Here is a 15,780-nt window from a genome sequence, read left to right on the forward strand (position 1 = left end):
AGAGCATCCTCAACCATTTTGGCTACTTCCTCAGTTTTAATCATAAACACCTCGCGGGATTATCCTGGACTGGATACCGTTTTGTCAAAAGCAACTGCAGAGTTGGCATCTGATGCTTCATCATCCAAGGATAATCCCCTCTGCATTCTCTGATAATCCTTACGTCTAGTAGTCCCTACGCGTAGCCGAGTTAGACGATGCGATACGAGCGGGTCAGAACTAGAAGGTCGAGCCGACTTTCTGTCACGCCCCACTTCTCAAAATACCCGGGAATCGGAACGTGAACAAGCCCGCGACGTATTAGATTGAGAAGAAACATACATTAATTTATTTTTTTTTCTTTTCTTCTCAATCCAATACGCTAAGCGTCTAGAAATAAATATAATGCGAAGTCACAAGTCCCCGATCACAATCAGCAAGAATATAATAAACAACACAGAATAAAATAATACATATCACAAATGAATAACATCCGAGACATAATATTCATGTCAAACATGCCCTTATACATATCTGAACAAATGAATACTAGAGAAATACAAAAATATATCGGTCCATGGAAAAAGAAAGAACTACAAAAGTAAACTGGAACCATCAAAGAATAGACACTCCTTCTTCTGCTCCGTCTATAAGGCACTCCTGTTGAGAATCTTCTGACTCCTGCTGATGAACCTGTTCTTCTTCTAAGTCTGACGTACACCAGAGAAAACAGGTGTACGTCAGCGTGTATGGCACACGGCAAGACCCGACCCCACAAGAAAATAGAACGAACAGAAATCCAATGCGAAAAACAATACGATAACAGAAACAACAAAAGAACGTACAACTGAAATCCACAAATCAACATGAAAACACTACTAAATCATGATAACATAAAGCATCCAAAATCGATCAGGTAACGAGGTCATGCAGCTAGCGATCAAACTAATCATCCAAGCAATAGGGGCAAACAATAGATGGAATTAATACCTAAAAATCTACAACAAGGGACGTAGTACGTCGAGCGAAATAATCCAAACAAGGAAACCCTCATGTATATACCATATGTCTCAAATTGTAGATAATTAAGTATTAACCCCGATCTATGTATGAAAGAAACACAACTAGCCTATATCTCACAAGAACTCATAATTAGCCAAGAAACGAGTTATGCAACTAGCCATCCTATACAGGTCACTGGTTCACATCTCACACAGAGTCAAAGTTCACATTATCGGATATCTGGTTAACAACCACATCTCACTAGTACCTCAGACCCGCCCCAGTACGAAACGATTCACTGGTGCTCACAATATCACCGCTCCTCAGACCCGCCCCAGTGCGAAATGATTCACTGGTGCGAGCCTGGAAATAAACGATAAACACAACCGATCACTGCTCCTCAGACCCACCCCAGTGCGAAATGATTCACTGGTGCGAGCCTGGAAATAAACGATAAACACAACCGATCACTGCTCCTCAGACCCACCCCGGTGCGAAATGATTCACTGGTACGAGCCTGGAAATAAATAATAAACATATCTGATCACTGCTCCTCAGACCCACCCCAGTGCGAAACGATTCACTGGTGCGAGCCTGGAATAAACAATAAACACATCTGATCACTGCTCCTCAGACTCACCCCAGTGCAAAACGATTCACTAGTACGAGCCTGGAAATAAACAACAACATATCCGATAACATGAACATGGACTTCCCCATCCCAACTCATCTTGCTTTTCTAAGTCAACAATACACAGGTATCTAGGTCTTGCTCAAGTCACACAAGTCATTCTAGTCATAAACTACTAACGATTCTCAATCACAAGAAGAAACAATCAATGCAACTAATAATATGTAATAATATCATGGCATATTAGATAATCAAAATTAATAGTTACAAATCATAAACAACGTCTACATAATTCAGAAAATAATATTTTTTCTAAATTAATTCATTTTAAATTATTTCACTTAACAATTAATCTAAACTAATTCATTTTCCAAAATAAATTCTTTTAAATTATTATAATTATCTAAAAATGATTCTTTTGCCGAACTAAATTCTTTTAATTCATTATAATTATTCTGAAAATGTCATTTATCAATATTACCAATGATATAATTGAAGTATTCTTCAAGCGAACAAGTCCCACAGCAGATAAATACGCTCACAGAATGTAAATGACGCAATACGATTAAATATAATCGGTAAGATATTCCAAAGCTATGAAACAAGGAGAGCTGGGATCCCTTGCCTGTGGGCTTGGTGTCGAACGAGATCGACGGCTGGACGCAACGTTAAACTACGGCCAAGACCCGATGAGCGCGACGACGACGGGATATCTGAACGGCGACAGCGAGGACTGGCAGGCTGACCTGCGGGGAATTCGACGGGCTATGGGGCAGCCCGTCAGCGGAAGGGGTCACCACCGAGGCGGGAAGAAACGGAGCTGCGGGACGACAAGCGGACAGGACTCGGAGCTGGCTGGAGACTCGACAAGGGAGGTCGACGGGCTGAGGGAGCTCAGATCTGGCTATGCTGAGGCGAGCTCACAGCTGCCCGCCAATGGCGGGCTGCAGGAGGCGGGTGGCAGGCGGTAAGGGGTGTTCGGAGGAGGAGAGGATAAGTGGCCGGCAGGAACTGCGTTCCTGCAGTTTTCGGATCCTGGTGGTCGGTCGGCGAATGGAAGCCTAAGGCGGCGAAAGGGCTAGCTAAGGGCGCGACCGCGGGCCTTATCGGCAGATCTGGCTAGGTTTGGGCAGACGGGCCGTTCGGGTGACTGAGAAGCTAGGCGGATCGAGCGGGGTGTTGGGGCTATGTCGAGCGCACGGGTCAGTCAGCGGTGATGCTGGGCAGCGACCTTGGGCTGGTGGAGGAGGAGAGCTGGGTGCTCGAAGCGTCAGTTGGGCCGGTGAGGCAGCGGCGGCGGTGGTGATGGGTCCTGGCGCGTTCCGTCGAGCAGAGGAGAGCGAGGCCGACGAGGAGGTCGGAGGCGGAAGCGGGCTTGGAGGCGCGGGGCGGCGGACGCTCGTAGGCGGCGAACAGGGGGGAGGGGCTGCGGACAGTGGTGTGGTGGCGGTTTCGGTGTTTGGGTAAGAAAACAAGGAGGAGAGAATATAAAATTATAATATATATATATATTATATATAATATATATACTAGTAAAATTATAAAATATATATATATATATATATATATATATATTTACTATATGTATATATATATAATATATATATATATATATATATAATATTTATATATATATATATATATAATATATATATATATATATATATATAGTATATATATATATATATAGATAATTATACTATAGTAATATATATAATATATATATATATATAGGTATATATATATATAATTAGGGTTTAGGGTTAATTAAGTTAAAACAAAATTAATTAAAAAGAAATAACTAATGATATTTAAAAATCAAAATAAATACGGGATAATTATCTACAAATAAAAACGTACCTGTTGTGCTAATACAACAGTTGATACGAAATAGTCGAAATATACTCATATTGTATAATTAAACAAAAATAATTAATAAATAAAATATATTTACTTACATTTAAAATCCAATAATTAGGGGATAATTATATACATGGTAAAACGTACTAGTTATACTAATACGACTGATAATATATAACAGTAGAAATAATACAACAAATTATACCAAAAACACGTAATTAATAATACTACGTATTATATGAAATAATTCATAATAATATTAATAATACAATATATTATTTAAAATATTACATAATAGTACCGATAACACAACAAATTAATTCTAGAAATTTTTACCGCACAAAATAAATTTATAAATATCAAAATCATTTAAATAAATATATAATCAGATTTTTAAATCATAAAAAATACACTTTTAAAAATAATAATTAAATATTTTAAAATACTAAAAAATTATTTTAAATAGTATCAAAATTCATAGTCCTTACACTTTCCCTTATTAGCCATGTTAATTATGACTTCTGGAAGTTCGTCATCTTGAATAGCTGATCGTTTCTTACGGTGATGCTTTGGTTTGGACTTAGTCTTTCCGTTAGAGATTCTCTCGAATACCGAGACCCTCTGTGGAGTGGTCTTGGGGTAGCTACACACTGATAATACTGACCTGATAATTTTGGTACACAGACAATGAAAGTCCATCTCCCAGGTATCTTTCTTTCAAGATCTGTTCGTACCCCCAGCCCGATAGTACAACTCATCGGCATAATTACCGAAGCAACCTATCATGTGTTGGCATGACTTCCCAGGTATAACGTCATCATCTGACGAACACGTTTCCTTCTGAGGATTCATTACCTTGTTGGCACTCTCAAGAGTCGTACATTTTGAGCTACGCCTTTGTGAGCGTGGGGCCTCAACAGGCTGTTAGACTTTGACATGCAGTCCGAGGCGGTCAGTTATAGGAGTTTTCTCCTTACGAGAAGGCTCAGACTTGTTGCAAGGGCGAGTACGACCCCCAGCTCGATGAGTTGCTCGAGGTTCATTCACCATGCCCAAGCGTTCTTTGACCATAAATCCGTCTCGATCTCCATGTAGAGGACTCAGGCGATCCTTCAACAAAATTCTAGATTTAGAGAGATCCACACTATCGTAGGGCTTCACCGGAGGTGCGGGAGCAATAGGAGCGGGATCTAAAGTTGACGAAGGCTGGGGAACAACCTCGGATCTAGAATCGAGCGAGAGACATGACTGGTGTCTCTTGTCGGGTAGAGTGCACCCAAACCTGCTTAGATCTTGGTGGTTTCTTGACCAACTCCTCCTTCTGTAATTTTTGTGCTTCTTGTGCGAGAATTCGTGCGTGCGCAAGTAGTGTGCGACATTTCTGGATACGCTCCTCGAGAGTAAAACAGATTCGTTTGACACAAACCCATTTGTCAGTTAACGGTTGGGAGGAGGACCCTGATGCTTGTTGTGGCGACGGCTTAGCCACTTGGCACTTTCTGAACTCTAGATCCGTTTGGTAATGGAGTCCGTCCACTTGCTCTAAAGTCTTAGCCAATTGGCGGGCGAGACGTTGGCGGTGCCTCTGACGAGCCCTCTTTAATAAGGTGTCCGGATCTGCAGCTTTGGCTTCATCGAACGCCGACGGATTGTTGCGAGGTGCAACTGCAATAGCGGTAGCGGGGAGATTACCTTCTTGGGTATTCAGATCTGAAGACCAGCGAATCTTCCAGGAGGAGGAGGCCTTCCTGCACTTGCGAAGAGAGGTGGATCTGGAGGAGGAGGAGGAGACGTACTCCTCGAACTTCTACTGGTCGAATTCGTATTCGACCTCTTCGTTCACTGGGATCTTGATCGTTGGTTGTGGCACGATAGTCTTGGCAGCGAGGCTGTTGGCTCCCACTGTGGCGCCAGCTTGTTTGGGGAGAAAGTTGATGTCTTCATTGATGTGTTCATTATAACTTCAAACGTTACAATGAAAATAAAAGTTGGTCTTTTTATAAGATCCTTACACAATGAAAACAAAAAAAAGTACAATTCTCATCAAATAGCACAACGGATGTTTATCCTCCGCTGCTTGCGTAGGATCTTGGCCTGTGACAGGGATGTTGATATCCATGGACTACCAAACGATCAGATCAGATCCGAAGCTTCGTTGATTCGCGAAGGAATCAAGAAACCAAAGCAATTATATCGGTAACAGCGAGATAATCACTCTTCTCGAGATCACCGTAATAGGACAATCTCAAGAGAAGGAACCAGGAACTGTAGATCTGACAAGCTCCACTTCTTTATGCTGATGAACTTGGTCCGATCTCCTCATCTCTTCTGAAATTCATGCTCCTTCAGTCTTCAATTCAGCAGGGCTTCGTCGACGCTCGAGAATTCCAGATCTGAAAAAATGAAGGCCCTGGGGCTGTATTTATAGGCTTTGGGACCTCTGTTTTTGGATAAGAACGATCAATTCACTCTTATCTTTAGTTGTAACCACTTAACCACGTTCTTGGATGATATTTTATCAGTTGGAATAAATCCAAACGGTTAACGGTCGAAAAACAGCTTAAATCTACCAAAAACTGCTTTTGGGGGCTGCAGACACCCGTGGGTGTCTCGGCCAAGCTTTGGCCGAGACATCACTTGGTGTCTCGACCATGCTTTGGCTGAGACACTTCTTGGTGTCTTAGCTTTGGCTTGAGCTTGGTTTGGTGCGTTCTGTTCGTTTCCGCCGTATCTTTATCGTCCGAACTCGGAATCACGTGATTCAAAATGCGTCGGAAAGCCGGCGAGGAGATCTACGAGCTTCCATGATTGAATCATATGTAGAGTAAACGGGACACGAGTGACGCTTCGTCTTTCGTAAGCGACGCGTAGCTCCCGATCCATTCGTGTTTCTGTTATTCCGAAGATCCGTTGCTTCGCATGGTTCGTCGACTCACTTCATGCGCTTGTCGTCGTCAAATGAGCTTCTGTGACTCGGATAGCGACGTTCATCGTCTTCTCTCTGTCTCAAGCCGCGTGCGGGAATTCATGGGCAATTTTTAACGCCTACAGTAGGTCGAGGGTTGACCGAACTCCGTGATCATATTTTGTGTTTACGTTTGACTTTGGCGTACTATTCTTCTTTACATCTTGTGTATTTTTTTATATCACCTGTTATCTTATTGTTTATCGCCTATTGTCTATTGTTTATCCTTTGCATAATCTTATTGTATATCATATTGCTAGGATATTTTTTATAAGTTTTAATTTGGCATCGAACTCGGATTAGATTAGCAATTACTCCATTCATCCCCCTCCCCTCTAGGGTACTTTCAAGAGGGACGACGTCGGAGAATTTGGAGAGCGGGCGGAGCTCTAGGGTTCTGAGGGAGAGAAATTTTGATGGTGGTGGCGGGTTAGGAGAATAAGGGCTAAGGTTTGGGGGTTGGACAGGTAGCCCTTGGTTTCAAGCAGGGCCACCAATAGCGATCGGTTGTCCAACGCCATTGGCTAATTATGACAGGCAACATTAGTGAAAGAATCTTATCGACAAAATTCATTCTTTGTTGGTATCTTTTAGAAAACATTTTAAATTTTCTTTTCTTTATTGTTTTTTGAACAAAGATTGTTGTCTAACACGATTTTCTATGTGTTGACGAGGTCTTGGGTACACGCGCGTGAACTCCTTCGAGGGGAGTAGTTGTCTTCTAAATTCTAATAAGGCCATTCTGGAAGGATATTGATTAATAACTTAATTGCAATTTGATTTTGGTTGACTTTACAAGTAAAATTATCGTAGGTGTGAAATTAGATGGCACGTGGGTATCCCATTGTCGTACCAAACTTCAAAATAATGGCCATGTTGTTCTTAGTTTTTATACAGTATTTTTGTTCTGGAAAATTGCGTATTTGCATTTTTAGCCCCCTTGGCCTTAATAGTGTTTTGTCATGGATGATCAAGAATATGTCAAAATTTTAACAATAAATAAGAAAAATATATAAGATACAATCATCTTACATTAGGATATTCTTTAAAGCAAAACCTGACGGTTTTATACTCTCCACTTCATATGACACGTTATCTTTTTCCTTCAGAATTTTTTTTGACATGTGGCATTTTATTTTATTTTTTTTCATTTCTTTTCTGATTTTAGATTTTATAATAAAAATTTACCATAATTAAGTGTAAATCCTAACCATTAGTTCTTAATCAGTACATCTTAAGATATGTGGAAAATTTTTGAATACCCTACCTACATATTGGCACAATAATAACCAAAAAGTAATAAAATACACTAATTTCTTAAATCAAGCAAATTTAATTTAAAATTTTTAAATTATTTCGTAACCCACTTCCAAATTAAAATAGATGCTCTCCCTATTCCAAACTCAAAAAGAATCAGCCACATTCAAAATATTGATGCAAATCTTAGAGCTAAACTTTTCTGAGTTATCAACTTCTCTTCTCTCCTTTAAAAACGCCAATTTATTAAAAAAAAGGATTGATCATCTATAATTGTAAGGTAGTTGCTCACCAATTTATTTTAGATTGTCTTGAAATTGTTTTGATTAATCATCAACTATTTTGAAGTTAAACGTTCTGTTCTCATCAGGTAGTTGTGGTTGATGGCTTCAATGCTCAACAATTCCTTGGCAGTCGTGGATCTCATCGACTATTTTAAAATTATATGTTCTACTCTCATTAGGTGGTTCAGTGGTTGACGGCTTCAATGTGCAATAATTCCTTAGCAGTCATGGATCTCTGATTGTTCCCCTTCCTTCTCCAGTATTATTAGTTTTTTGAGCTAGATTTTTGAGTAATTTTAGAATTCTATCAATGAAGAGACCCTTTTAATCAATTTGATTAGGACTACTTAAATCCACTAGCATTAAGCGTTACCTGTTTGTTTTATTTCCTCTGTCACCTATTTGTTTTATTTCTTATATTGATTTTTTTTTTCTTCAATTTGGGTTTTGGGTTTGCAATTCTGGAGAATTTAAACTATAAATTTAGTTGGCTTTTGTAAAATACATATTAAATTTAGTTTATTTATGATTTCCATTAATTTAGATTTATTTTATCAATAAATAATATTTCGTTGCTTTTGTTTGAATTGCATGTATTACTTTTCCTTAATTTTGGTTTAAATTTTACTTGCGGATAAATAGGATTCTGCATTTTAATTTTTAGAGGGATGGAGTCTTGGAAATCTCATGTACATGTTAAAAATTCTTTTTTTTAACTAAAAGTAATTTTCTTATAATTTTTAGTGATTTATGCTTAAATTTGTTGAGTGAGTATTTTTCTCTCATGATCTGCTGTTTGATATGCCTGATTGTGAACATTGAAGGATTATTCGTACAAAAATTTTAATTCTTAATATTCTGTTAGACTGAATTAATTTGAATTTTAAATATGCATATTCTAACTAATTAGCTAATAAATCTTAGAAAAATTCCTCAATGACCCAAAATATGGGACTAATAGGGGGGACAAGTGAGGTGTCCACCTCCTATTGGATAATGAATTGGCCATCATTAATGGTAGGTTGTTAGGTAAATATGGTAGGTTGTTAGGTAAATTTTGTGGTAAAAATTTTAAAGTTATATTTCACGTAAATTCTTGAAATATAGAAAAATTCATTGAGTATAAACATGTAAATTCATGGAAAAAACCTAACTTATCAGTTCTTAAACATGTATATTTGGTGAACATGTAAATCTTCATGACAAGCATTTGAAATCTAGAATTTCATTGAGCTTAAACATGTAAAAAATTTACCGAAGAAGGAAAAATCCAGATAAATCGATTTATTAGCCAAGTTCTAAATGCTTGAAAGATTCATTGAGTTCAAACATGTAAATTCAAGAAGTCCACTACTTTTGCTCAATTTCAAAAAATTAAATCAGTTTAATATTTACTAAGTTGAGGGATTTAATTTGGTATTTTATAATTGTTGAAATTTGCATGATCCACCGGTTGACTATTATCCTTTTTATTAAATAAATAGTTAAAAAGTAAATTAGATTACAGATTGAAAAAATAACTTACTAATATTTTTATTTTTGATAACTTTCCAAATGTGCGTGATGAACCAGTTGGGATCATACCCCTTTTATAACAAAAATAGTTTATAGTCGAAGGGATTTAGTTAGGTATTTATTTTAAGGGGCTGTTTGGTTCGTTTCCTAGATATAGGAAAATACATTTCCATGTACAAAAACACAAGTTTTGAGTTTTCTAAACTTTTCCAAAAAATAGATTATTTCACTTTGGTTCGCACAAAAAAATGGTGAAAAACTAATGTATTTATTTTTCTTGTGTTTGGTTTGCATGGAAAAAAGGGGAAAACTTTTGTTTATATGACAAAAAGCTGACGTGCCTGCAGTTTTCGTCAATTTCACGAGGTTGAGGAAGGAATTGGGGGAGAGAAAAAAAATCTGATGTGGCGACGATTTTCACCAAGTTTCCTGTCTTCAACCCTAGCGAACCAAAGATGGAAAAAAAACCGACGGAAAGCTTATATCCTACGTGGCCACGAAAAATCTGATGTGGAGGCGGTGTAAAACTTTTCCATCGAGTTAAAAAACGAACCAAACAACCCCTAAAGGGATTTAGTTATTTTTGATAACTTTCCAAATGTGCATGATGAACCGGTTGGGATATGATCCCTTTTATAACAAAAATAGTTTATAGGCAATGGGATTTAGTTAGGTATTTATTTTAAATAATTGCATTTAGAGTCCCTATAAAAAGAAATAGCTTTGAGTTCTTGAAAAATTAAAAACAAATTTAACATTGAGTAAATATAAAAAATTAAATTATTATTTGTTAATATTTTTTATTGTTAATAGTTATAGAAATAAAAGAATCACATGTCTATTTAACTGTTTAAAATTGTCAATTATACATTATTTTTTGGTTTAGTAAATATTTTAATATGTTTTAAATAAAATTATTCTAAATTAATAATATGGAAACTTAAAAATAAAAAATAGGAAAGTAATGATAAATAATTAAGGTGTTTGTCCATAAATTAAATATTTTTGTAAGCTATAGATCAAAACATGGTGCTAAGATCAAAACATCGAGGTAAGACCATAAATAAAATACAGGATTTTGGGTGACCAAATCGTAAATGTCCTCATCATTACACCAGTATGTGATATGAAGAATGAAATGAGAAGGGGAAGAATTCTAAAAATCTCGACAATATATATCAACAATTTAAAGGAACTTTCTAATTATTTGAAGCTATGATTTTTAAATGTATAAAATTTCTTAATAATATTAGCTAAAGAAATTTATTGAAATGATCAGCTTTGTCTATGTAACACTATCAATATATTAAGATGACATTCATACAAAAATAAGACAGATAGTGGAAGACATAAACGCGTTTTTGAGATTATTTTTAAAGTCGAGATATCAAAACAGGGAGGTATGAGATGAAATTGGAAAGGGATGAAATAGTATACAATTGGTTTTGGAAGAGATAAGTATGTTTTCGGTGCATTTTATTATGAAAGGTAGCGAGATATGGAGGTATGGGCGTACTTAGCATAGGCTAACATACTAGTACACGCTTAAGCCAACTCTAGTTATGTTGATAATGAGATTGTGGGAGAATATCATCACATGGAATACAAGAAAGTGTTGGAACTAGAATGCAAGCCTAGATGGAGGAGGAGTGAATAGGATTGCTACTACACTTGGAATATACAACAGAAATAATATGTGAAAAACTAAAAGCAAACCAATACAGGAACACACGAGATTTTTATAGTAGTTCGAATCACAATCCTATATCCACTCTTTCTTCACACGAAGGGTCTTCTTCACTATGACTAGAGTTCTTTTAAGAACAAACTCATTTGGTAGGCTTTATAGATATGACCCTGAAAACAACCTAAAATCAATCAACTAACCTAACTCCTCACAATGATCAGAAGAAACCTAGCCCTAGTTAGCCACCCTCAATTCACCTGGCTTGAGTATGCCACCCCTCAATTACCCTGGCTTGAGTACATCGTCAACTTATAAGTTTGAAATACAAAACCAAACAAAAAATAGTTACATTGTAATTAGAAAAATCTTATAGCCCTTTTAACGAACCTCCCTTCAAATTAATGATGATGAAGATCTGTGAAGAAGCGGTGTTGAAGTTGAACATAAAGGGCACTTTTCCTCAATGATATAATCTTTCAATGACAAGCGCGACTAGAAGAAGTTGAACGAGGCTCTAGGGGTTGAATTCTCAAATCAAACTCTCTCCCTCAAAATCTCAGAATAGATCTCTTATTTTTCTTCATTCTCTTTATTGTTTATTATTATCTCTATCTCCTCTTAAATAGGCATTTATAGGACGTGAAAGAGATATCCAAAGAAGAGTCCAAATAAGAGATCAAATGGATCAGCAAAAGGCTGAGATTAAATCTACCAAAACTCGTTGCGACCATTGGCAGTTGATGACAATCATAATTGATACATTGAAGCTCATCGATAGTTGAATGTAGTCCACTTATTATGCAAATTCTGATTTCTAGATTTCTGCAATTATTGGCTATAGTCCATCAATGGTCCTTGCGATCATTGATAGTTTACTATAGACCATCAATGGTTTGAGATCTAATTTTTGTTTTTTTGATTGTTTGCCATAGTCCATCGGTGACTTGATGGATTATCGATGGTGCCTCGTGATCATCAATGGATCAAAGGCTGAAATCAAGGTTCATGTTAATTTTTTGCATCGTTTTGAACTATAACTCATTCATACCTATTTATACCTAAAATATATCATCTCACAAACTTATCAGTAGTAAATGAGAGTTTGTTACTTATCAAACAAGAGATATTGCATGAACAATGCTACATCTCGAATAATATTCTAACAATCTTCCCCTTTTGATAATAACAAAACTCAAAATTCAGAATACGAAATTTAAAAATATTGTGAGATATATATTCAGTACATAATAAACTCATAACATGTACGATATGCAATGTAAAGCCCCCCTACAAAAAAACATGCATGAAAGAATACAGATATTACAAAAACTCCTCTGAAACTAAGCAAAACTCCTCCTGAAACAAAGAACTCAGTTTAAAAAAAATTCAAAATCATCATGAAATCATCAAACTATTTTTAATTTCACCTTTTTCCTGAAAAAAAGAACTCAAAGTTTCAAAAAAAATCATCATGAAATCATCACCATTTTCAAATTTCATTTTCTCCCTCTTTTTGTTAGCAAAAGAAAAAAATACACCTACGATATGCAATATACTTGAAAATTTAAATAAAAATTATCCAAAGGTGAAAGAAAGAGAAATACATATTGATTCATAAAACTTTTATAAAACAAGCACAAGAGATACATATTTAACTTTAAAACATGTGAATCATGATGATAAGACATATTAAAATTCACACACAAGCTATGAAGATATCAATGAAAAGTTTGTAAAAATCACAATAAAAGTAATTATATTAATTCATAAAAAAATTAGATATACTTATCTAGTTTGAGATTCTTCTTTTGTTTCACAACTTGAATTATCTCAACCTTTAAGAAAAGGTCCAAAAATCTCGATCTATCATCTCAATCATAAAGGAATTTTTAAGAGGAAGAACGATAGTGTTTTGAGGGTGATGCATACCATCTCTAATATATAAAATACTTAGCATAGGATGGAACCCTTGAGATATTCTCAATCATATCCACGAGTATGTGTCTTTGACCATCGTTTAACAACTACACTCTTTTTACTTGATGCTTTACATCATATATGTATTTTGTGCATGTACAGAAAGTTTTGGTGCCGATTCAAGTATAGATGGAGTTCAAAACTATTTGATATATCTAAAAACATTTCATGAACAACATATAACAATATCTTATTTTTCATAATACTAAACATGATATGATTGTTAACCTCATGGTTATGAGCCTACTCCCTAATCTTGTTTTAATGATTACAAACAATTCCTAACAATGTGCGTCGAGTGCTTGCATTTGTTTTGTTAGGTAATCTACATAGATATCGAATTTGGAGGTTGGTTGAATTGAGCCTCAACAATCATATCAAATGAAAGTTGGCGGAATAGTGAAGTGAAGCCATTGCACATTCAAGTCTAATTCAAGATCAAGCTTCATCCGTAAAGTTTACCAAGAAGAGCTCAATGAAGATCATATCAAGCTTGGGTAAAAAGTTTAGGTGTTATATTATGTGTGTTCAATACTTTAAGCTCAATCATATACACATATACACGTTTTGGTTTTATAGCTTTCAAATTTAAATATGAAACAAATATACTTATCTATATACATACATACATGTTTCATATTTATCATTTTTTATTTTGATAAATAATGTGTTTAGCTATATATAAATATGAAACAAATGGACATAGTTATATATATACACAATTGTTTCATGTTTATACATGCTTACAATGATTTCATAAATATCAAGATTTAACAATTCAATAAACATGTACATACATGTTTCATATTTATCATTTTTTATTTTGATAAATAATGTGTTTAGCTATATATAAATATGAAACAAATGGACATAGTTATATATATACACAATTGTTTCATGTTTATACATGCTTACAATGATTTCATAAATATCAAGATTTAACAATTCAATAAAATCATGTTTATTTACAAAATTATGTGTTTATGAATTTAAGACTTGTTTATACTATTTTATATCTTTTCCTTAGTCCATTAATCCAATCAAAATGAATATGCAAGTTTATTTGTCAAAAACATGTGTTGTTATGTTTTCATGTTTTTGGACTATTTTGTGAAATAATGAGTTTTTACAGTTGGGAAGTGCAATTTGAAAATTTCCTTTTCTAACATGTTCATATTCATGTTTATAAACTTTTTCTAAAGTTTTATATTTTTATGGAATTTATTTGCTATTTTTAAAAGAGGTTTGAAATTCAATTTTACAGATTATATCAGGCTGATAACATGTTATCAGTCGACTGATGGGTTTCATCAGTCGATTGATGAACTCGCCTGGAATTGCCAAAAGTCTTTATTTTTGCGACTGATAAACTATCAGTCGACTGATGAGGTCATTAGTCGACTGATGAGCTCTTCAGTCAACCAATGAGCTGTGAGTTTCCTGCAACAATCAGCTCATCAGTCGACTGATAAACAGTATCAGTCGACTGACGACCTTTAACGGCTATATTTTCCAGATTGCACTGTTTTTGATTTTTTGATCTTTTTGCCTTGGTTTCTTGGTTTTTGGGGTTTCCCTTGTGATTCTATATATACCACATGCCCTCTAACTTCTGAGACAACTAAGAGAGTTTTAAAAATAAGTTTAAGGGTATTTAAAAGTTTGTTTAAGTTTTATTTTAAGTGTGTTTTGTGTGAAGTTGTTTTCACAGGAGGAGGAGATCATCTCTTTGGTGTTTAGGCTTCAACCCTATCTCTCTCTCTCTCTCTCTCTCTCTCTCTCTCTCTCTCTCTCTCTCTCGATTTCTAGAGAAGATTTTCTAAACTCAATTCTAGCTTTATATTTATATTTGTTTGATTATTTTTTTTATTAAGCTAGAGTTTATATTGAGTTTATATTTGTTTTTACTCATTGAACACACACAACCTTTGAGCTTTTAGTATTTAACATTAAGTATAATTTGGATTGTGGTGAGTGGTTCTTGAGTGTGAGCTAAATTGAGTTTTCATCTATTATAGAGAACAAAACTTTGTAATTGAGCATTGATTGTGAAATCACTTTGTAATACACAAGTACACCAAGAGGAGTGTGTGGTGAGGACATAGTCCATACCAAGAGGAGTGGAGTCGGTAGTGAAGCCCAGAGAGAGGTAGTAAAACAGAGTACTTGAGGGAGGCGATATGTGAGGACCAATACTTGAGGTGGTAGTTTGTGTGATTGCATTGTGAGTAATTGTGAAAGTTTTCGGTGAGCTAGAAAACTAAGATTGTGAGGTGTAAACATTTTTGGGTAAACGTCAAAAATCCATTGTGATAGTGGATTCTCCCAGAGAGTAGAGAGCAGAGACGTAGGTCGGAAGGACCGAACTCCGTGATTATTTTTTTGTATTTGAGTTTGCTTTGGCGTATCACTTGTGCTCATTGTTTAGTTCACTCTATTTCTCCATTGTCTATTGCTCTTTGTTTTTATTGTATCTATCACATTTGCATCTTGTTTTTTTCCACCCTTCTGTATATTGCTTATCATTGCATATATCTCTTGGATATCATACTTGCTAGGATAAATTGTTAATAAGTTTTAAATTGGCATAAAATCGGATTAGATTAGCATAAACCCTATTCAT

The sequence above is a fragment of the Asparagus officinalis genome, chromosome 9, assembly GCF_001876935.1.
Source record: "Asparagus officinalis chromosome 9, Aspof.V1, whole genome shotgun sequence".
NCBI classification, from domain to species: Eukaryota; Viridiplantae; Streptophyta; class Magnoliopsida; order Asparagales; family Asparagaceae; genus Asparagus; species Asparagus officinalis.